Raw genomic sequence first — 23,243 nt, 5'->3', positions numbered from 1 at the left:
TTGTGCTTCATCCAGCCCAGCATTTCACATGATGTACTCTGCATGTAAGTTAAATAAGCACAGTGACCAAATGCAGCCTTGACGTATTTCTTTCCCAATTTGGAACCAGTCCATTGTTCCATGTACATTTCTAACTCTTGCTTTTTGGCCTGCATAGTGTTTCACAGGAGGCAGGTAAATAATTTCTTTAAGAATTTGTCATAGTTTGTTGTGATCTACAGTCAAAAACTTTAGTGTAGTCAATGAAACGGAAGTAGATATTTTTCTGGAATTTGCTTGCTTTTTCTATGATCTAATGGATGCTTGCAATTTGATCTCTGATTCCTCTGCCTTTTCTAAATCAAGCCTGTACATCTGGATGTTCTCAGTTCACACACTTGAAGGATTTTGAACATTACTTTGCTAGCATGTGAAGTGAGTGCAATTGGATGGTAGTTTGACCATTCTTTGGCATTGTTCTTCTTTGGGATTGGAATGAAAACCGTCCTTTTTTTTTTTTTTTTTTTTTAATTTTATTTTATTTTTAAACTTTACATAATTGTATTAGTTTTGCCAAATGTCAAAATGAATCCGCCACAGGTATACATGTGTTTCCCATCCTGAACCCTCCTCCCTCCTCCCTCCCCATACCATCCCTCTGGGTCGTCCCAGTGCACTAGCCTCAAGCATCCAGTATCGTGCATCGAACCTGGACTGGCAACTCGTTTCTTACATGATATTTTACATGTTTCAATGTCATTCTCCCAAATCTTCCCACCCTCTCCCTCTCCCACAGAGTCCATAAGACTGTTCTATACATCAGTGTCTCTTTTGCTATCTCGTACACCAGGTTATTGTTACCATCTTTCTAAATTCCATATATATGCGTTAGTATACTGTATTGGCGTTTTTCCTTCTGGCTTACTTCACTCTGTATAATAGGCTCCAGTTTCATCCACCTCATTAGAACTGATTCAAATGTATTCTTTTTAATGGCTGCACATCAAAGGAAACTATTAGCAAGGTGAAAAGACAGCCTTCAGAATGGGAGAAAATAATAGCAAATGAAGCAACTGACAAACAACTCATCTCAAAAATATACAAGCAACTCCTACAGCTCAACTCCAGAAAAATAAATGTCCCAATCAAAAAATGGGCCAAAGAACTAAATAGACATTTCTCCGAAGAAGACATACAGATGGCTAACAAACACACGAAAAGATGCTCAACATCACTCATTATCAGAGAAATACAAATCAAAACCACAATGAGGTACCATTTCATGCCAGTCAGAATGGCTGTGATTCAAAAGTCTATAAGAAATAAATGCTGGAGAGGGTGTGGAGAAAAGGGAACCCTCTTACACTGTTGGTGGGAATGCAAACTAGTACAGCCACTATGGAGAACAGTGTGGAGATTCCTTAAAAAACTGGAAATAGAACTACCTTATGATATAGCAATCCCACTGCTGGGCATACACACTGAGGAAACCAGAAGGGAAAGAGATACGTGTACCCCAATGTTCATCGCAGCACTGTTTATAATAGCCAGGACATGGAAGCAACCTAGATGTCCATCAACAGATGAATGGATAAGAAAGCTGTGGTAAATATACACAATGGAGTATTACTCAGCCATTAAAAAGAAAACCGTCCTTTTCTAGTCCTGTGGCCACTGTTAAGTTTTTCAAATTTGATGCCATATTGAGTGCAGCACTTTCACAGCATCACCTTTCAGGATTTGAAATAGCTCATCTGGAATTCCATCACCTCCACTAGCTTTGTTGGTAGTGATGCTTCCTAAGGCCCACTTGACTTCACATTCCAGGATGTCTGGCTCTAGGTAAAGGATCACACCACCATAGTTATCCAGGTCATTAAGTTTTTTTTGTATAGTTCTTCTGTGTATTCTTGCCACCTCGTCTTAATATCTTCTGCTTCTGCTATGTCCATACCATTTCTGTCCTTTATTGCACCCATCTTTGTATTAAGTGTTCCCTTAGTATCTCTAATTTTCTTGAAGAGATCTCTAGTCTTTCCCATTCTATTGTTTTCCTCTATTTCTTTGCACTGATCACTGAGGAAAGCTTTCTTACCTCTCCTTGCTATTCTTTGGAAATCTGCATTCACATAGGTCTATCTTTCCTTTTCTCCTTTGCCTTTTGCTTCTCTCCTTTTCTCAGCTATTTCTATGGCCTCCAGACAACCATTTTGATTTTTTCCATTTCTTTTTCTTGGGGATGGTTTTGATCACTGCCTACTATACAATATTACAAATCCCCATGCATATTTTTTCAGTCACTTTGTCAACCAGATCTATTCCCTTGAATCTGTCTATCACTTCCACTGTATAATACTAAGGGATTTGATTTAGGTCAAAGCTAAATGGCCAAAACTTTCTTCAACTGAAATCTGAATTTTACAATAAGGAGTTCATGATCTGAGCCAGAGTTAGCTCCTGGTCTTGTTTTTGCTGACAGTATAGAGCTTCTGTATCTTTGGATGCAAAGAATATAATCAATCTGACTTAAGTACTGACCATATGGAGATGGCCATGTGTAGAGCCATCTCTTGTGTTGTTGGAAGAGGGTGGTTGCTATGACCAGTGCATTCTCTTGACAAAACTCTGTTAGTCTCTGCCCTGCTTCATTTAATATTCCAAGGCCAAATTTGCAATGAGTGTATACTGAGGATTGAGGTCTAGGTCTCCAAGCTATCATGGACACAGTTGGCTCTAATCAGTTTATGTTGTGTCCTCGGGCTGTGTCATTCTTTCAAAGGCTGTGCCCTGTCCCTTTCCCTCCTATTTAAATCACAGGTGATATAACAGTTCTTGTTGCTGTTGTTCAGTCACTAAGTCCTATCCTACTCTTTGCAGTCCCATGTACTACAGCAAGCCAGGCTTCCCTGTCCTTCACCATCTCCCAGAGTTTGCTCAAACTTATGTTTATTGAGTCAGTGGTCCTATACAACCATCTCATCCCCTGTTGCTTCCTTTTCCTCCTACTCTCAATCTTTCTCAGCATCAGGTTATTTTCTAATGGATTAAGCAATCTGCATCAGGTGGCCAAAGTAGTTGGAGCTTCAGTTTCAGCATCAGTCCTTCCAATGATATTCAGGGTTGAGCTCCTTTAGTATTGACTAGTTTGATCTCCCTGCTAAGGGACTCTCAAGAGTCTTCTCCATACCACACCTGAAGAGCATCAATTCCTCACAACTCAGCCTTCTTTGTGGTCCAACTCTCACATCTGTACATGACTATTGGAAAACCCATAGGTTTTACTATATGGATCTTTGTTGGCAAAGTGATTTTTCTGTTTTGTAATATACTGTCTAAGTTTGTCATAGGTTTTCTTCCAAGAAGTAAGTGTCTATTAATTTTGTGGCTGCAGTCACTGCAGAGACTTTGGAGCCCAAGAAAATAAAATCTACCACTGTTTCCACTTTTTCCCCATCTATTTGTCATGAGTGATAGAACCAGACACCATGATCTTATTTTTTTAAATGTTGATTTTTAAGACAGCTTTTTCACTAATAACCGTTCCTTGGCCAACCATAAAAGACCAAAACATGGGTGATGTCCCAATTCTTAGAAATCCCCATCCCCTTCTACAAGAGAGTTAGAATATTCCTCTTACTCAGACTATGAAATTATGCAATCCATAAATATTAACTACCCCTACACCTCAGGCCTCTCTCACCTTCTCAGATGGCCCACACTCTGTCTGTGGCATGCATATCTCTTTTAATAACCCTGCTTGCAGTTTACTTTGGCTTGCTCTTGAATTCTTTTCTGAGCTGAACCAAGGACCCTCATCCCAGGGACTCAGTTGAGACCTGGAACAAGACCATCCTTTTGTATCCATTTTTTTTTCCCACTTTGATGTCATGATAATAATGACTACTTCTGCTATTGTGTTTACAATCACCTAATAGGGCACCAGTGAAAATAAAACCCCTGGAGATGGGAGTATTCTTTCATATTTTCATTGAAATCACATGTGATATAAGAGAAAACGATTTTGTAGTACTCTAGAGTCCTAGGTAGTGCTAGTGGTAAAGAACGTGCCTGCCAATGTAGGAGACATCAAAGGCCTGGGTTCCTTCCCTGTACCAGGAAGTTCCCATGGAGGAGAGCATAGAAACCCACTCCAGTATTCTTGCTGGGAGAATCGCATGGACAGAGCAGGCTTGCAGACTCTAGTCCATAGGGTCACAAAGAGTTGGACACTATTGAAGTGACTTAGCACAGAATCTAATTTACTTTTTGAACAAGAGCCATGCCGAATAAGATTCCTTGACAAAAACAGATGTTTCTTTAAGAGACACTCAAACAAGGTAATATCCTTAAAATTGGGGAAATATTTAAAGAAAGATGAATCTAAACTGACATTGAAATATTTCTGATGATGGCCAAAATACATGGAACACGTGGTTTCCAACTTATAAAGGATTTACTCATTGAAATATTTCTGATGATGGCCAAAATACATGGAACACGTGGTTTCCAACTTATAAAGGATTTACTTGCATGTTACCCTACCTTCCTCTCCTTTGGACGCACAATTCCCATTCTACCACCTGTACTAGATATTAGTTCCTAAAACACATATTTGAATTTCCTGATTTTATGAAACAAAAAATTTGTATATTTAACAAGAATAAATTATCTCAAAACACTGTATAAATGAAAAGCTTGCTAAATATATTTTCTTTATTTTTTTCTATATTATCTAAGTATTAAATATACATTTCTATTATTTACTATTAATACTTTAAATTTATTTATATTACATGTTATTTTTGGTTTCATTTTTAATCACTTCTTTAAAAGAAGTTATATATCTGATAAAAACATAATAAGTACAGAAGAATAAAAAAAAGGAAAAATTAATATTGCATGTGAAGAGGAGGCAGTGGCAAACCAAAGTATTAATATATTCATGGAAAAGATGTTATCTTGCTAAATGACTGTGAACATTTTCAAAGAGCAGGAGGAAAAACTAAGGCCTAGAAGAGAAAAGGAAAGACTAGAATGTGCATAGCAGCTATGTACAAGTAGAAAAAGGTTGTAGCAAGTTCTGAAATTTCCATTTCCCAAAATTATCAACTAAACTATTTTAGAAATATTAGTGATATTATAAGGGGAAAAAAAATAACCTAGGTGTTACTGTGAATGGAAAACCAAAAACCTTGAATACTAATTGCCCAGAGAGGTTCTTTGACAAATGAGATATTATTTTGACTTTGGTTTGAAGAAAACTGTTTTTACTTAAAATTTATAACAGTACAAATATAATCAGAAATAGAGAAGACTGAATGTGGATTATACAAGTATATGACAAGATTATTTGGCATGATTGCATGTCTTCTTTTGTACAATAAATGTTTGTTATTTCAGAAATGAAATTACTATTACTTTGAAATCTATCTCTCACATGGGTTGAGAGCTAATCTAAGAATTATGAAGTGTTGTGAGTACTTTGGAGTTGGCCAGTGTACTTCACTAAGTTAGGAAAAAAAAAAAAACAACAACAGGTGTTTGATTTCTCTACAGAACACTATGTCTGACACAAGTCTTTTCATAAAGGAAATGAACAAACTGAAAGAATTATTGAGACTCTTCCAACTAAACAAAAATAACTATATCTGAAGAGACCTTTCTTCTTTATGGGTGAGGAATAAAATTGTGATTTCCTAAGAATTTTTAATGATGTACAATTGGAAATAAATTATAGGACATTTGTTGAAGTTTCTTCTTAGGAAAAGAAATAATAAATATGAAGACAAATTGAAGGCCTGCAATCACAATTTTGTTTTTCAAGTGACTCAAGGAGGCCCAAAGTAGGAAAACCTTGGAAAGGTTTCCTACAAAGTAGGAAAGTGGACAATGATAGAGCAAGAGCATTAAGTGAAAAGTATCAGAATTGCATACCTTTATTTATTTTCCAAGTTCACTAACTAAAATCTTATGAAATTTTAACTCATTTTTAAATGGCAGATTTTAGAATATCAGTTCTTATATAAGTTAAATATTCACATAACATTCATTTAAAATTAATCTAAACATCTCCTTTAGTGCTTGCAAAAAAAAAACATTATAATCTACATTTTTTGAAATAAGTTCAAATGTGGAATCTATTTCAATATGTTATGATTTGAGTGTTTTCCAAAATAATCTGGGGTAAATAACATATTGGTAATACTGACTTTATACTCAATGCATTCTAAGGTCCAAATATCAACCTAACATAAATTGGGAATATAACTTCCTTATAACTTGGATATCATTAGAATTTTCTAGGATTTTTAGTACAATGTCTACGTAAGTTTATTTAAAAAATAAGATACCTAGAGAAAAAGCAAAAAATAAATGAAAAAAATTCAAGAAGATAGAAGAGGAACATGATATAATATGTATTTAAATGGATTTAGAAGAAAGAAAAGCTTCTCACCTAAAAGGAAGACACACAATTTCTCAACCACAGGAAAGAGATAACAAGTAAGAACATGCTTAATTACACTGGGAAAAAATTAAGAAATTTAGGTTATATTTATGGAGAAATTTCTATCTTAAGAGACTACAAGTATAGTCTACAGTATAGACAAAATCTCTTTGGAGCAAGAAATGTATAGATAGTCATCTCAAATAACTTAATGCTGTGTCTAAATAAATTCTTTTCTTTCTTTCTTTCTTTTTTTAAACTTTCCTTTCATATTTAGATGTTATAATATATATGAATCATGATAATTCACTAATTTCTGCTTTAGGGGTCTTATTTTTCACCTGTTTTGATTAATGCCTATTAGTTGTAGCTCATCCTTTGTAACATTAAAATACACATAAGGAGGACAGTGGTTCCTGAATATTGTATTGTAGAACACATTTTTATTCAAAAATCTATTTTATATGCAAAGAAAATTTCCATTACACTGACAAAAAATAACATGAATATACAAAACGATTGCTTGGAATCAGCCAGTTAAATTACTGCCTACTATAATGTTGCTTGTGGAAAAAGATTGAGGATCTGTTCTGACACTGTGCCACAGCTAATTAAAAATGTCTTTTGAGAGACTTACTGAGTGGATTATTAATCTAATAAATAAATTTTAAGAAACATGCATATAATAATACTTGAAACACACAAGCATTATTGAATACTTGGAAAACCTGGATGAGTTATTTCTATATTTTAGTTCAGTTCAGTTCAGTCACTCAGCTGTGTCCGACTCTTTGCAACCCCATGGACTGCAGCACACCAGGTTTATCTGTCCATTACCAACTCCCGGAGCTTACTCAAGCTCATGTCTATTGAGTCAGTGATGCCATCCAACCATCTCTGTAGTCCTCTTCTCTTCCTGCCTTCAATCTTTCCCAGCATCAGGGTCTTTACAAATGAGTCAGTTCTTCACATCAGGTGGCCAAAATATTGGAGTTTCAGCTTCAGCATCAGTACTTCCAATGAATATTCGATTTCCTTTATGATGGACTGGTTGGATCTCTTTGCAGTCCAAGGAACTCTCAAGAGTCTTCTCCAACACCACAGTTTAAAGCTTCAATTCTTCAGTGCTCAGCTTTCTTTATAGTCCAACTCTCACATCCATACATGACTACTGGAAAAACCATTGCTTTGATTAGATGGACTTTTGTTGGCAAAGTAATGTCTCTGCCTTTTAATATGCTGTCTAGGTCAGTCATAACTTTTCTTCCAATGAGCAAAGATCTTTTAATTTCATGGCTGCAGTCACCATCTGCAGTGATTTTGGAGCCCCTCCCAAAATAAAATCTCTCACTGTTTTCATTGTTTCCCCATCTATTTGCCATGAAGTGATGGGGCTGGATTCCATGATCTTAGTTTTTTGAATGTTGAGTTTTAAGCCAACTTTTTCACTCTCCTCTTTCACTTTCATCAAGAGGCTCTTTAGTTCTTTGCTCTCTGCCCTAAGTGTGATGTCATCTGCATATCTGAGATTATTGATATTTCTCCTGGAAATCTTGATTCCAGTTTGTGCTTTATCCAGTCCAGCATTTCTCATGATGTACTCTGCATATAAGTTAAATAAGCAGGGTGACAATATACAGCCTTGATGTACTCCTTTCCCAATTTGGAACCAGTTCAATAGTGGTTTTAGTATTTTCTGTTTGCTTTTTGCTTTTGCTATGGCAACGTTTTTCCTTACATTACTATTGTTAATCTTTCTTGAATAGGTAAATCTTAGATGATTCTCTAGAAATGCTACATTTTAATGAGTTATAAAATTTGCATTTTGTTCAAACTAGCTTTTAAAATGCAGTAAAGTTCTTACAGAATATGAATTTTGAATCTGAATGAAGAATGAAAGGGTGCTGGTAAGTATGCATAAATTTAAAGAGTGAATCTTTTTACAAATTATTTTACATTTTTTTGGAAGCCAAATTAATTTTTGAAGAAGCATATATGTGAATAATATGAAAATACTGTCCAGACTGTTCAAGCTATCTTTCATTTAGGATAATTTTCAATTTAAAGAATTAATTGATTCTAAGTTCAAATATAATTTCAGCAAATGATTTAAAATAAAAGCATAAGAATTTTAGTCATTTTGGCTAAAATAATATGACTGATTTTATTTACATGCAAAAATTTCTCCAATCTATTTATTAGCCATAGGGTAATATTTGGAAAAACAGCCAGGTAAAACAAATCTATGTCAAGTAACAAATTCTGACATTGAAAAAAGAAAGTCAATGGGAATTAACTGACTTATATACTTAAAAACTTGTAGCTTCTATTATCTCTCATACTCTGATATATTTAAGAAAATATGATGAGGATAAGTACTTTGGGGTGGATTAAATTTGTTTTCAATGGCTTGACAAATCAATCATGAAGTGAGATTTCTAAGATTTAGGGTGAGTATCTCTCATAAGTAATAAACTGTTTTTACTATGTGTGTGTGCTAAGTCTCTATGACCCGTTAGCTCCTCTGCCCATGGGATTCTCCTGTAAGCATATTGGAGTGGATTGCAATGCCCTGATCTTCCTGACCCAGAAATTGAATTCACATCTCTTAAGTCTAATGGATTGGCAGGTGCGTTCTTTACCACTAGCACCACTCATAGCTCCTCAATTTTAGGTTCAAGTTCTTAAAAAAAAAAAAGAAAGAAAGAAACATAAGTATTTATCCTTACAGTAAAATAGAATTTGAACATTGGACTACATATTCAGAGACCTCCAATAAATCAATACATCCATTTTCATAGTTTAGCAGGAGCCAAAGTTGCCAAAAAATAAGTACTTGTGCCGATTTTTATTTCATAACACAATTTTTTGTTTGCAACTTTTAAAAGATGAAACATAATAATTAAATATCCTTTGTTCTACCTATCATTAATTTTCACATGTACCTCATTGGGAAAACATGTCTTTGTCTTACATAAGCTGAAAGAAAAGCCAAAACCCAGGTAAATTAATATTTCTAAAAATACTTCAAAGGTTGGAAAATATAATTTTTAATTCTACCATTTAGTTTTAAGTTCTTGACAAAGATCACCAAAGTTAGTTTCTATATATCAGAAGAAAAAAATAATCAAGTAAGCAATCATTGCCATAAGTGTTGCCTTTTTTCTTTTGTGTAATCTGTCCACATCAAGACTCAATTTATTAGTCAATAACTACTCTCTGTTTTAAAATGGGATACCTCCTGCCATATCAATAAACAGGAATGTAAGAGCAATCAGTGATTTCAGGCCTTCAAATGTGAATAAGGTCTCCCAAAAGGGAACACAATGCCTGTGATCCAGCAGATTGCTGAGGAGTTAGGGGAACGGGAGAAGTCAAAAACATGGGATGCTGGCTCCAGATAGCCGAGATGCATATAAAAGAAATGACTAATTATCCCAGACTTTTGCATCTTCCCAAAACCTAAAAAAAAGAGTGCTAAGTTCTTTAATTTGATATCTGGTTTTTCTTCCTTAACAATAATCTTTGAGAGGCAGATCGCCTGCCCCTTTTGTTGCAAACTTGTACGAAATAGCCTGACTCCCTGTTCCACATCCTCAGAGCAGTTTCTCAGGCCTACCTGAAACGAAGTCTCCTGGGCTCAGAGTCCTAACATTCCCACCAAATAAAGTAACTCTCTACTTTCAGGTTGGGACTAATTTTGTTTTAGTCAGTGCTGGGAACTCTTCCTTTTTCCTTTTTCCTTTTTCAATAGCAGCATAGAAATAAATTGAAGGAATGAAACATTTGAAAAATATGTCAGGAGAGTTATTTGGAGACTGCTTTGGACAATATTAACATGTTTGTCCTCTTAAAAACAGAAACAAATGATTATGCAAAGCACATGGGAAAAAGAAATATGAACACAGAGAACGGTGACAAGCCTAGCAGGAAAATGAGATGTACCTGAATGTTTTACTCCATTGCACTGGAGAAAAGTCACTAATCACTATGGGAATTAGTAACAATTTTCTTTTAGCTGATATATCACTGGAAATATTTGATTTTCATTTAACCTACTTAAATTGAACATTTTTATTTGAAAAGTTGAATGCATTCAAAAAGTGGAATAAAGTTCCAGAAAGAGTATCCAAATTTTCTGTTTTACTAAAATTATATTAGTATTGCATCTAAATAAATTTTAGCATGTTATAACCATAATTTTTAAATAAATTGTCTTTGGTAACAAATTGTCCTGTAAGTGGAAACTCTTTCAAATTTATTTTTTTCATTTTAATCAGCAATCTTCAATAAAGAGGATTAGAGTATTAAAATATTTCCACATTAAATGTTTTGTTATAATAAAAATAAAATTTGAAATAAATATTAGAGCTATATAAAATAATTTTATAATAGTTACTTGCAATTTTGGAAGTATTATAACTACATTGTTCCTTCAAATTCTACTTTCCAATATCACACATTAATTTAATAAAACTAATACCAAACTGTGTTAGAAGATTCTCTTTGGAATGACGCCATTATGGGATTATTCATCTCATCTTTTTGATGGAAATAATCTCATATAGATATAAATTTTATTGAATAGGGCACCTGGCTGAACAAAATATAACTGCAATATCCTCTAGTCAGCAGTAGAATTTATTGTCTGACAAGAGCCACAGAGTACAATTAGGACATTAAGAAAAATGATCGGAAAGCCAGGCTGACCATCACCGCTACCAGTTCATCTTCTGAGGACCACTTGAACATTTCTCAGCCTGTGTCCCTATGGAGTGGATTTGAAGGATCTAAAACACAATACCTTTATACGGTGTGCAGCTGACTGGTTCAGAAACAAAGTAAACACAAAGTAACAAAAGCACAGTATCTATCTTTAAAAGGCAGTTCTCAGTAATGCTTCACGTTGGCAATTTTTTAGTTTTTACTTTAAAGTTAAGTATATAAAGACATAATTTTGTGTATAGTTGGTAGCTCAAAATAACTTTCATTGTAATAGAGGATCCTTGGAGAATTTACAGAATCCTCTTCAGTCAATTGCAATTCTGATGTTCTACATGGTTACAACATTTTTTTTTTTCATTAACGTCTAATTTACAAGCACAAACCATTCTAAATGTTTCAGAACAGATGTAGGAAATAATTATAATTTATATTGAAATCTTCATCTTCTAGTCACATAGTTTTAAACCATCTATCTTAAGAGAAAAAAATCTTACTGAAGAGAATTATAAAGAAATAAAAAAAGAAAAAGAGGTGCCACAATTTTAGCTATCCAGTCCTACCAATTTACCTATTATTGCACAGATGTGCAATACTTGCTGTTTTGAGCTGTTTGGTTTATAACAAGATGTGCGACACTGATAAGACAATCTGCACTTATTTAGATATGCTTTTTCATGGAACCTCTCATTATAGCCCTTGGACATTTAGTTGAATGCTTTGATGGTTTTCAGATTTTGTTTTCAACTTTCTAAAGGGAGATTACTTGACATGATTGACTTGGAATTTAATATGCTACACATAAAAATAAATATATGGTGGTCCAATGTTTAAGAATCTGTCTTCTAATGCAGGGGACATGGGTTTGATTCCCAGTCAAGGAACTAACATCCCACATGCCTTGAGACAACTAAGCCCATCCACCACAACTACTGAGCCTGTAGGCTCTAGAGCCCAAGCGATCTAGAGAAGCCTTGTGCCACAACTATGACCCGAAACAGTCACATAAATTGGTAAAAAAATATTTTTCTTTAAATACAAATATATAAAAAAAATTGCCATTACAAAAATACTAAAGATTAATGCTTAATATCATTACTCAATTTTTAAAAATCCAGTCAACCTGGTCAAAAAACTAAGAGTCCCACCCCCTATACAGATTAATTTATTTTTTTTAATTTAAATTTATTTATTTTAATTAGAGGCTAATTACTTTGCAATATTGTATTGGTTTTGCCATACATCAACATGAATCCACCATGGGTGTACATGTGTTCCCAATCCTGAACCCCCCTCCCACCTCCCTCCATACCTCAACATAATAAAAGCTATATATGACAAACCCACAGCAAACATTATCCTCAATGGTGAAAAATTGAAAGCATTTCCCCTAAAGTCAGGAACAAGACAAGGATGCCCACTTTCACCACTATTATTCAACATAGTTTTGGAAGTTTTGGCCACAGCAATCAGAGCAGAAAAAGAAATAAAAGGAATCCAAATTGGAAAAGAAGTAAAACTCTCACTGTTTGCAGATGACATGATCCTCTACATAGAAACCCCTAAAGACTCCACCAGAAAATTACTAGAGCTAATCAATGAATATAGTAAAGTTGTAGGATATAAAATCAACACACAGAAATCCCTTGCATTCCTATACACTAATAATGAGAAAATCGAAAGAGAAATTAAGGAAACAATCCCATTCATCAGGTTAATTTCTTGAGTAAACAGAATGACTGTTCTGATCTTGAATAGAAGCAAGTCATATGATTTGGATGAGCTAAAGTAATCCTCATTCAACATCAAATTTCAGTTTTATGTAGTTTGCTTGCCTCAGAATTAGCTATTATGCTTCCATTGGCCCTTACTTATCGAAAATGGAAGGAGAGTGGGGCATGTACAGCATAAAACATAAAAAACACATCTGTCTAAGACCATCTTCCTCCTTAGTTTCAACTCATCTGTATTAGAATTATGGTAACATATACTTACTCCATTTTTTTACTCAGATTTCTCACTTACTATGTGCCCCAAAATAGGCAATATAAGGGTGTTCAAACCCTTCTGTGCATGCTAGTCTTTCTATTACTGACTGCATGGACTTTAGTCTCATGATATTAAGCAAATATATCATGTAAATCATACTATTTTTCCATTAACAAATCAACTTTTATTTTTCTCTTGTATTTGCATGTACTCAGTAAGTGTCTGAAAATGAAGCAGATGAAGGAAAAAATAAATTTTCATTTATTCAAAATTGTAGTAATTTGTAATTTAAGATGACACCAAAGAAAGTTTTGGAGACGGGATATATCTAATTGTCTTTGGAAAGCTTGTCGTAGGGTGAATGAGTTTTTTCCTTTATAATTTACATTTTGATAAGGTCAACTTTCTCATGAGAAGTCCTTCATTATGCTTTTTGCAGAGAGCTCTGAACATAGGACAACACAAAAACCAAGTGTTCCTACCTTAAGGGAAATTTCTGCAGGTCTTCTGCCCAGACTTCATATATCTGCAACATAAACAGAAACACATCTAATAGTTATTTGCAGTATGTAAAAAGCATTAAAAAGCAATATTCTTCAAGTAAGCCAAAACTAAGACACTGTACCCTTTTCTCAGCAGAGATCTCTTTTAGTGGAAAAAAACAGAAGATATGATAGAGCCATTCCATTTGACTAAGACTAAAATAAATAAAATAATAATAAAGTGGAAATTTTTATGATAGTGGAAATTTCATGATATTCTGGAGCACTGAGTCCCTAAGTTTCAACTGATTCTCATATAGCAGTAAAATATAATGATTACATAGAACTTTGTAGTTTACATTTTATGATTTGATTTTCATTAAAAATAAACAAACAAACAAAAAACAGTGAAAGATTCAGGCACTTAGGAAAAAGGTTGGCAAAAATGGATAGTAATCCCTGAGAGGAAACAAGTGTAGTAAGCCTAGGATTGCCTAGTTGGAGAAAGTTTCCAGGCTGGAGTATAGAGAAAGGAACCCTGTCAGATCCTGGTGGTCTCCCTGAGATCTGGAGACAGAGTTGGAAATTTGGACAAATCAAAATGGCTAGAGTTTTCTGGGCAGAGTAGAAGAGAGAACTGTAGAGAGACAAAATTTTGGAGATGTTCAGAGAATCCCGTGAGTACTCAGTTGAGCAATGATTAGTGCATGTTGTGAAGATATTACTCATGGCCAGAAAAAGAAACATATGAAAATTAAGAGGGAGGAATACCTGATTTTCATATAAAAATGAGAACAGTGACTGTTGCTGTCGGGTTGGAAAACCTCGCAATTCAAGGAACACTGATTAAAATATTAAAAAGGGAATCCTAGAAGAAATGTAACTCATCTCATCTAATGGAGCTGAAAAACAAGATCTGAAAAGATCAAGTTGTTTGCACCAACTTAACCACATCTTGAACAAAACTCAAAGATATTTATGGGGATTTAAACAGTCCATGGGATTACAAAGTCAGACATGACTGAGTGACTAACACACACACATATGGAAGTTAAAAATGTACAGCAATGAATAAGTTTATAAATATCCTAATCATGTATAAAAGATCAAAGCTGTTGACAAGTAATTTAACAATTAAGAAAAGGGAAAACAATATTCTCACTCTAGTTTTGCAGTTCATCAATATATAACTGATTTTGTGAAATATCAGCACATTGAGTAATCCATTCTTTTTATTTAGAGAGTTACACCACTGTCCAAAAAAACATATAATGGCATTTCCTAGTTCTGGTAGTTCTTTCTCCTTAAATTTTATTTGCCTGGTTTAAATGAAGTGAACATGTCATCACAAATATGAGCACAATTTTATTTTTTAAACACAAGTTTATTTTTTATATATTTAAGAATATATTATATTTTAGGAAATATTAGAAACTTCTCTCCTTGCATAAAGGCATGGAATAGTGTTGTTACTAAAAAAAAAAAAAAAAAAGGAGTGAGGAAGAATTGGCAAAAAAGAAAAGCAAACAATAGTACTATGCATTGGAATTTAACATTTAAATCATTTTGTCAATCTTTCGAAACTATGATGCCAGTGTTTAGGTGACTCACCACAAATGACTTTAAGTGTTGGTTCTGTGATTAGTATTGTAGATTAACATATTTACTGTCCTATGTAATTCAAGAAGGCCACTTGTTTATAATATGTTAAATAAAGTATCCCTATTGTACAATTCAGAATATTACCTATTTATAAAAATAAAATTCATGATTCAAAAAAGAAATTACAAAGGATATTAGAAGCTATTTTTAATTAAAAGAAAAAAATCATGATATGCCAAAATGTATGGAACGCAGCCAAAGCATACCTTAAAAATATATTCACAGCATTTAATGCTAATAACACAAAATAAAAAGTTTCAAATCAATTATCTATACTTTCACTTTATAAAATTAGAAAAAATAACACAGAAAACTAAAATCAAATAGCCAAGAGGAAGCCATACTGTGAAAAAATTAATAAAACTAGAAAACCCATTGGAGAAGGCAGTGGCCACCAACTCCAGTACTCTTGCCTGGAAAATCCATGGATGGAGGAGCCTGGTAGGCTGCAGTCCATGGGATCGCAAAGAGTTGGACACGACTGAGCGACTTCACTTTCACTTTTCACCTTCATGCATTGGAGAAGGAAATGGCAACCCACTCCAGTGTTCTTGCCTGGAGAATCCCAGGGATGGCGGAGCCTGGTGGGCTGCCATCTATGGGGTCGCACAGAGTCGGACACGACTGAAGCGACTTAGCAGCAGCAGCAGCCGCAGTAAAACCATACAGGAAAGTCAATGAAACTAAAAGCAATTTTTTTTTTTTTTTTCTTCCAATTTTATTTTATTTTTAAACTTTACATAATTGTATTAGTTTTTTAACACTTATTGTTTTAAAGAAGTTTTATGTTTACAATAAAATTGACTGAAAGGTACAGTATTTCCCTGTACCCTGCCTCCACATATGGATGTGTGTGCATGCTAAATCTCTTCAGTCATGTCTGAACCTTTGCAACCTAATGGACTGTAGCCTGTCAAGGTCCTTTGTCCACAGCATTCTCCAGGCAAGAATATTGGAGTGCTGGAGTGGGTTGCCATGCCCTCCTCCAAGAGAACTTCCTGACCCAGGGATCAAACCCATGTCTCCTGCATTGTTGATGGATTCTTTACTGCTGAGCCACCAGGGAAGCCCCCACATAACTACCCCCATTATTAATATCACTCACCAGAGTGGTACTTTTCTTTCCTTTATTTATTCTTTAACCAAAGCTGAATTACATCAATACAGTATCATCACCCACGATCTATAGTTTACTCTGGGATTCACTCTTGTATTGCACATTTCATAGATTTGGACAAATCTATAACGAAATATCAATATATCCATTGGTAAAATATCATACAGTGTTTTCATTACCCTAAAATCTTCTGAGTTCTAACAAATTATCCCTTCTTCCAATCTTAAAAACCACTTATTTTTTATTGCCTCCATAGATTTTACTTTTCTAGAATGTCATATAGTTGAACTCATACAGTATGTTTCCTTTTCAAATAGCCTTTTCAGCCTTTTAACTGAGCAATATCCATTGAAGTTTCCTCCACGTTCTTCCTTAACTTGATGGTTCAGGTCTTTTTAATGCTGAATAATATTCCACTGTCTTGATGTACCACAATTTATTTATTCATTCACCTACTGAAGGAAATCTTGGTTGCTTATACATTTTGATAATCATGAGTAAAGCTGATATTAACATCTGTGTGCAGGTTTTTGCATGGGTTTATTTTTAATTCATATGAGCAGTCACCAAGAAGTATGACTGCTGGGCCATATGGTTAGAGTACATTTAGTTTTGAAAGAAACCACCAAATCATCTTCCAAAGTGACTATACCATTGTGCATTTCCATCAGTGATGTATAAGGGGCAGTTGGGGCAGTTGGATACCATAAAGAGAAAGGAAAAACAACACTTATTCTCTACTGGGTATGACAATGAATTCTAGAATGATTAAACACTGAAATATAAATGATAAGCTAATAAAGTTTTCTAGATGATAATATAGAAGACTATCTTCATTTGTTAAGATAATTAAAAGACAACATTCACATGGCCAATCACCATGCAAAAGGTAGTATAAGTTTGTTAACACTCAGAGCCATGCAAAGTGAAAACACTATTACTAAAAGACATGTAGACTTAATACTCTAACTCTCTAGAAAGACTGAAATATAACAGACAATGATATCAGTATCTGAATGAAAAAAATCCTTCATGCACTTATGAACAAGTGTAAAGTGGCAGAACCACTTTGGAAACAGGTTGGTATCAATTATGCAATTTAATGATTGACACATAACCAGAGCTAGAAATTTCACCCACCATTGAACAGATATGCTTGCATGTATATATCAAGAAATATATACAAAATTGGTAAGAGCCCAAACCTGGAAATAAATGTCTATCAGTAAAACGATGTTAAAATAAAATGTTAAATTATTAAAAAATATTTTAAAAATTTAAATTATTTATATTAACATCACATAGCAATGAAATTCAACAAATCACAACTATACAAATAAAACATGGCTGAATCTCACTATCATAATTTTGAGCAAAATAAAGTATAAGGAGACTATAATCTCTATGCTTTCATTTACATAAAATATCAAAAAAGTAGAAACTGTATGTGGATGCTAGTTCAGGTGGTTAAACATAAAGAAAAGCAAAGAAATAATTACCATAGCATCAAAAATGTCAGCTAAGGTTGGTTGAGAGAAAGCAAGCAACAGTCAAGAGAGGCTATAAAGGGAAATTTTTTGATGTTGGCAATGCTTGTGTCTTTAAACCTAACTGGTGGTTACAAAGTGTCCGCTTTGCTATGATACTGAGTTGCACATTTTTAAAATATGTGTCCTTTATAGCGTTTCAAAACAAAAAACTTAAAAGTAAAGTTAACTGCGGATAATTAATTAATGGACAGATAAATGATGCTCCATCACTGTTTCAAATTTAAGATGTTTAAAAACAACTCAGAATCTTTTTTCTCCAAATTGTTTCCCATGTTGGACTTCCAAATTCTGTCCAGGACATCAAAACTTGTTTTGACTTCTAACTTGAAATATATGCTCCTTATATTGTTGAAGTGGAAAGATTAGGTGCTTTGGAATCTGAAAACCGATGGTTTTAAATTCTAGCATTTCCTTTTATCTGTGAGGTCACAACAAATTACCTTACCGACTCCCACCACTAGTTGCTGCATCTGATAAATGACCATGGAAACTAATATCTATCAATATTAGGATTAAATGAAATGACAAACATAAAAATTTAGCCCATAGTACATATCTTTAAAATGTTGATTCCAATTTTCTCTAAATGCAAGCTGGATATATGATCAGAACTTTTTGAACATGTTTGTAATGTGTTTGAGGAAGAGAAAAGAGCCCTGACCACTGGGAGCTAATATGGCCTTGTCAACTAGGCTGTTTTACTTGACATTAAACAAGGCATTCAGTAACCATGATGAATCTAAAAGACCAAACAAATGCAAAACAAAACCAAAGTCCCACAATTATGTCTCCTGCGCATGTGCATCCTCAGTCATATCCGATTCTTTGCAAGGCCACGGACTGTAGTCCCTCAGGTTCTCCCATGCATGGAATTATGTCAGAACTTGTACAAAAACTAGAATATTGTTCAAATAACAAAAATGACCCTAATATCCCCCTCTTTTTTCTAACATTAGTGATTGCTGATTCTATACAAATTACTGCTTTAGGATTGGTTCATATCTCTTGCTTTCTAAATAAAAATTATTAGGATAAACAATTATAGAATTCTATCTCCTTGAACCATTCCCCAAATCACCCAGCACAAGATCAAATCTTATAAAACCCTTCTAACATCCTATTAACAGACAATTCACAGTCCAGTGTGTACAACTCTTTGCAACAAGTCAATAACTGCAATACCGATGCAGATGTGCCCTTGGTCATCTTTGACTCTGGAGCGCTAGCATATTTCACGCAGCCCCCTTTTTGGAATCCATTGTCCTCTACATGTAAGATCTGTTTCCCTTCTTGCACGAACTATTCTGGCAACCTAAGTTAGATTTCCTCTCCTCCCTTTCTCATGTCCTATCCATATTAGAGATTGCTGAATACTTATTAGTCTAAAAAATTCTCTTCCTAAAATATACTATTTATTAGATATCCAATTTTACACTTCCATTTTAATACTTAGTGAGTGAAAGACTGTCAGTAGCTATTCTCTCAAGAGACAAGATGCATCCTTTGTGCCGATGAACCTATTGTAAACTGTGATATAGCTACGTGCTCCGAGATAAAGAGACAAATGCATACCTGTAAATGGAAAAGCAATTTTCTCTTATGCTTCATATAATAGTGTGTCAAAATTCTCTAATTCCTTTGTTTTGTCTTAAATAAAGAAAGGTTAGATTGTGAGTAAAATTCTGTTTTGATAGCTTGAATCTCTGGAATAACCCCCACAGGAATTAACAGGAAGCAAAGCTAGTCAAAGCAATGTTTGGAAAATAGAAGTTTGTACCTTGTCATTATATTTCACATTTTCAACTAGACCTGCAATGAGAACAGTAGCTTCCTTTTTTTATTATTCAAGAGATACTTTCCAGTTGTGCTTTTTAAAAAGTATTTTTAAAATTATATTTTACATAACATGACACACAAATTGCACACTGTAGAAAGAATTGTCTGCCTTCCTGAATGAAACCATTTTAATCTCAAGAGTTTTATTATCTGTTAAAATCTATTTAAATATAGGCATTCAATTTTACATTACTTGACATTTATGGGGAAGCTATTTTACAGCAGCAGGTTTCTGAATAGACAAGATCACAACAAATATTCATGATTATATGACATGCCAGATTGAAAAATATGGGGAAAGAATGATCTAAATAATCTGGGCAGTTCATATACATGAATATATCTAATCAAACTGTGGATCAGAGGTCAAATAATACATTATATGTGTTTGAAAACTGTAATTATGACTTGTATAAAAACAGTCTACCTATATTCATTTACCATAATATTAATTGAAGCTGTATTATTTTGAATATTAGTAAATATTTAATAATAAATCAAATAATAGAGACATGTAATTGTAATGTGGTATATTCACTTAGTGTTTAAATCTTTATTTTTTAAAAAAGAAAATAATAACAAATTTGCTAGTTGAACTATCTGGAAAGGCAATAAATAATATTTTATTTATGAATTATGATCTATCCATGGGCCAGAAATTATCTTAGCTTTTCCTTCAATGATACAAAAATACCAATCATGAGCAGAGTTTTAGATATGGAAAGAGATGACATTATAGTTTTTTGTACCACTTGCTCAAATTGCCAGCTTGAATTACAGTTTAAGGAAATTGAGAGAATGAGTTTATACATCCAGAGCTTTCTACAATTGGCCTCATGAGTCTGATGTATGACAATTCAAACTGGGATTTTTTTATGAACAAGAAAGGGAACAAATCACCACAAGATTTTAAATTACACAGAAGAATCTGTATGAAACTTCTATCCATCAAATGGCCACTGAAAAATGAGGTAATTACCTAAAATAATTTGCATGTTAAGGGCTAATACAATATTACAAAGTAAAGTCCAGTTGTGAAAGCAATGCATAATTTCCCGATTAATGTCTCATGCACAATATTCCTCCATGCTCTGTCAGAGCCTAAATAACAATATGGCCAATCAATCAAAAAAAAAAAAAAGAAAAAGATAACTCAGACAAGAAATAAGTTCAGCTCTAATTAATCATGACTTGAATTCAGGGAATTTTAGAATTATGACAACTAATCACAGTATATTATCACAGTATATTATATTTTAAGGCAATACATTTAGATTTTAATTGGTCTAATTATAGATTTTCAGTAATTTAAGATTAGTGTGTGAAGGAAAATTTTTTCTTGGTTTATAAATGTCATCTATTAAGTTATTGAAGAAAACTTCACATTAAAATACCAAGTCTGTAACTCCCAACTCTGCCAAAAGTTATGATGAGAGCGATATTTAGTCAGGAAGACTGAGAATGTCAGTGGTGTAATATGGCCAAAATTCCTTACACAAAGATTATGAAACAGTTCCCTTCTCAGTGTAAAGTGGGAGCATTTCTTCTAAAAGATTTAATCTCCTCTGTCGTTTGAAGGCAGGTGTCATGTTGAACAAAGGAGAAGCGGATGAGGCAAAGCTGCACTAATAGATCCAAGGACTGGAGTCACTTAAATTCAAAATGGATTTCCTTTCACTTTTCTACTATTCTGTTCTAGTGTAAAAAGAAAAACTCTTTAAAATCTTAAGGTTATTTATGGAACTTATTATTGAGGTTCCCCCCCCACCCCGCCCCCCGACGCCTTTCTCTTTATTGGTAGGAAGGAGAAAGCAGAGGGAAGAGAAGCCAAAATGTTCTTCTTCCTTGTTGTCGGGTGTGGGATCATGATGAAAGGCAGCCCTTGAAAATGTGTCATAATTATTTTAACCAGCATGAACACTGACTATCTTTTTGCTTCTTGTCAAGAAGCATTAATATTTGGCAAGGGAAGAAAGCAAGTTTGGAGGTCAGACAGGTTGTTCTGTCTGGGCCCTCATACTCATTGATTGTGACCTTAGGTAAATTACTTAACCTCTTTCAAGCCTGGTTTTTTAACCTTATAACTGAGGATAGTAACATAACATACCCTACTGGAGGTTTGTGACTGTTGACTAGAACCAGTATGAATCACTAGTATCAGTTCAGTTCAGTCACTCAGTCGTGTCCGACTCTTTGCGACCCCATGAATTGCAGCACGCCAGGCCTCCCTGTCCATCACCATCTCCCGGAGTTCACTCAGACTCACATCCATTGAGTCGGTGATGCCATCCAGCCATCTCATTCTCTGTCATCCCTTCTCCTCCTGCCCCCAATCCCTCCCAGCATCAGAGTCTTTTCCAATGAGTCAACTCTTCGCATGAGGTGGCCAAAGTACTGGAGTTTCAGCTTTAGCATCATTCCTTCCAAAGAACATCCAGGGCTGATCTCCTTCAGAATGGACTGGTTGGATCTCCCTGCAGTCTAAGGGACTCTCAAGAGTCTTCTCCAATACCACAGTTCAAAAGCATCAATTCTTCGGTGCTCAGCTTTCTTCACAGTCCAACTCTCACATCCATACATGACCACTGGAAAAACCATAGCCTTGACTAGAATAGTAGTAGACTAATGACTAACACCAGTAACTCAACCCAGTGACTGGCTTGTGTAAGTGCCAAGTATACAATACAGATTTTCTTTTCTTTTTTTTTTTTGTAATCAGTGTTGTTATCAAATCATTTATTTAACCTCTTATACTTGTTTCCTCATTTCTGAAATGGCAATAACAGTATATATCTGATACATTGTTTTCAGAATTACATGAGTGAATACACCTAAATTTCTTAAGTAAATAATCATTGCTAGACATTAGGCACATGTAGCCATCCAAGTTAAAATGAATTAAAAAAGAAAAATTTGAAATATCACATGACTTACATTTCAACTGTTCATTAGCAATATATGGCTAATTCCTCCAATATTAGATAATACAGATTAAATATTTCATCATCTCAGAAAATTCTATTGAATAGCCATAATAGATATATACTTAAAGAAAGATTTGTAGGGACAAATGACCATTCATTCACAGTGTTATCCAGTGAGTGGGGTGGAAGGAAGGGGATGAAGAATAGACAGTTTATAGATGATTGATTTGTACTTTACATAACTTCATATTTTTCATACATGGGCTTCCCTGGTGTCTTAGACAGCAAAGAATCTGCCTGCAATGCAGGAGATACAAGATTGATCCCTGGGTCAGAAAGATCCCCTGGAAAACAGAATGGCTATCCACTCCAGTATTCTTGCCTGGAGAATCTCATGGACAGAGGAGCCTGGTGGACTACAGTCCATGGGGTCACAAAGAGTTGGATATGACTGAATGACTAACACTTAACACTTGTATTGTTTCAAGTTGTTTTAGATATGCTTATTTTACATTTAGGCATATATTATTTTAAAAA

At 34.2% G+C, this 23,243-nt stretch overlaps 1 long non-coding RNA gene across 1 annotated transcript in view; it reads right to left on the bottom strand.

Annotated features, from left to right (window-relative positions):
• Positions 1–23,243, bottom strand: part of LOC139183923 (uncharacterized) — an 863,152-nt gene that overhangs the window by 643,757 nt on the left and 196,152 nt on the right. Inside the window, exon 2 of the long non-coding RNA XR_011567418.1 lies at positions 13,618–13,661. This is a non-coding gene — a long non-coding RNA (uncharacterized lncRNA). The remainder of the gene's footprint in view (positions 1–13,617; positions 13,662–23,243) is intronic.

Source organism: Bos indicus, chromosome 7 (assembly GCF_029378745.1).
Source record: "Bos indicus isolate NIAB-ARS_2022 breed Sahiwal x Tharparkar chromosome 7, NIAB-ARS_B.indTharparkar_mat_pri_1.0, whole genome shotgun sequence".
In the NCBI taxonomy this organism is placed as follows: domain Eukaryota; kingdom Metazoa; phylum Chordata; class Mammalia; order Artiodactyla; family Bovidae; genus Bos; species Bos indicus.
This window is presented reverse-complemented; position numbering and strand designations above follow the sequence as displayed.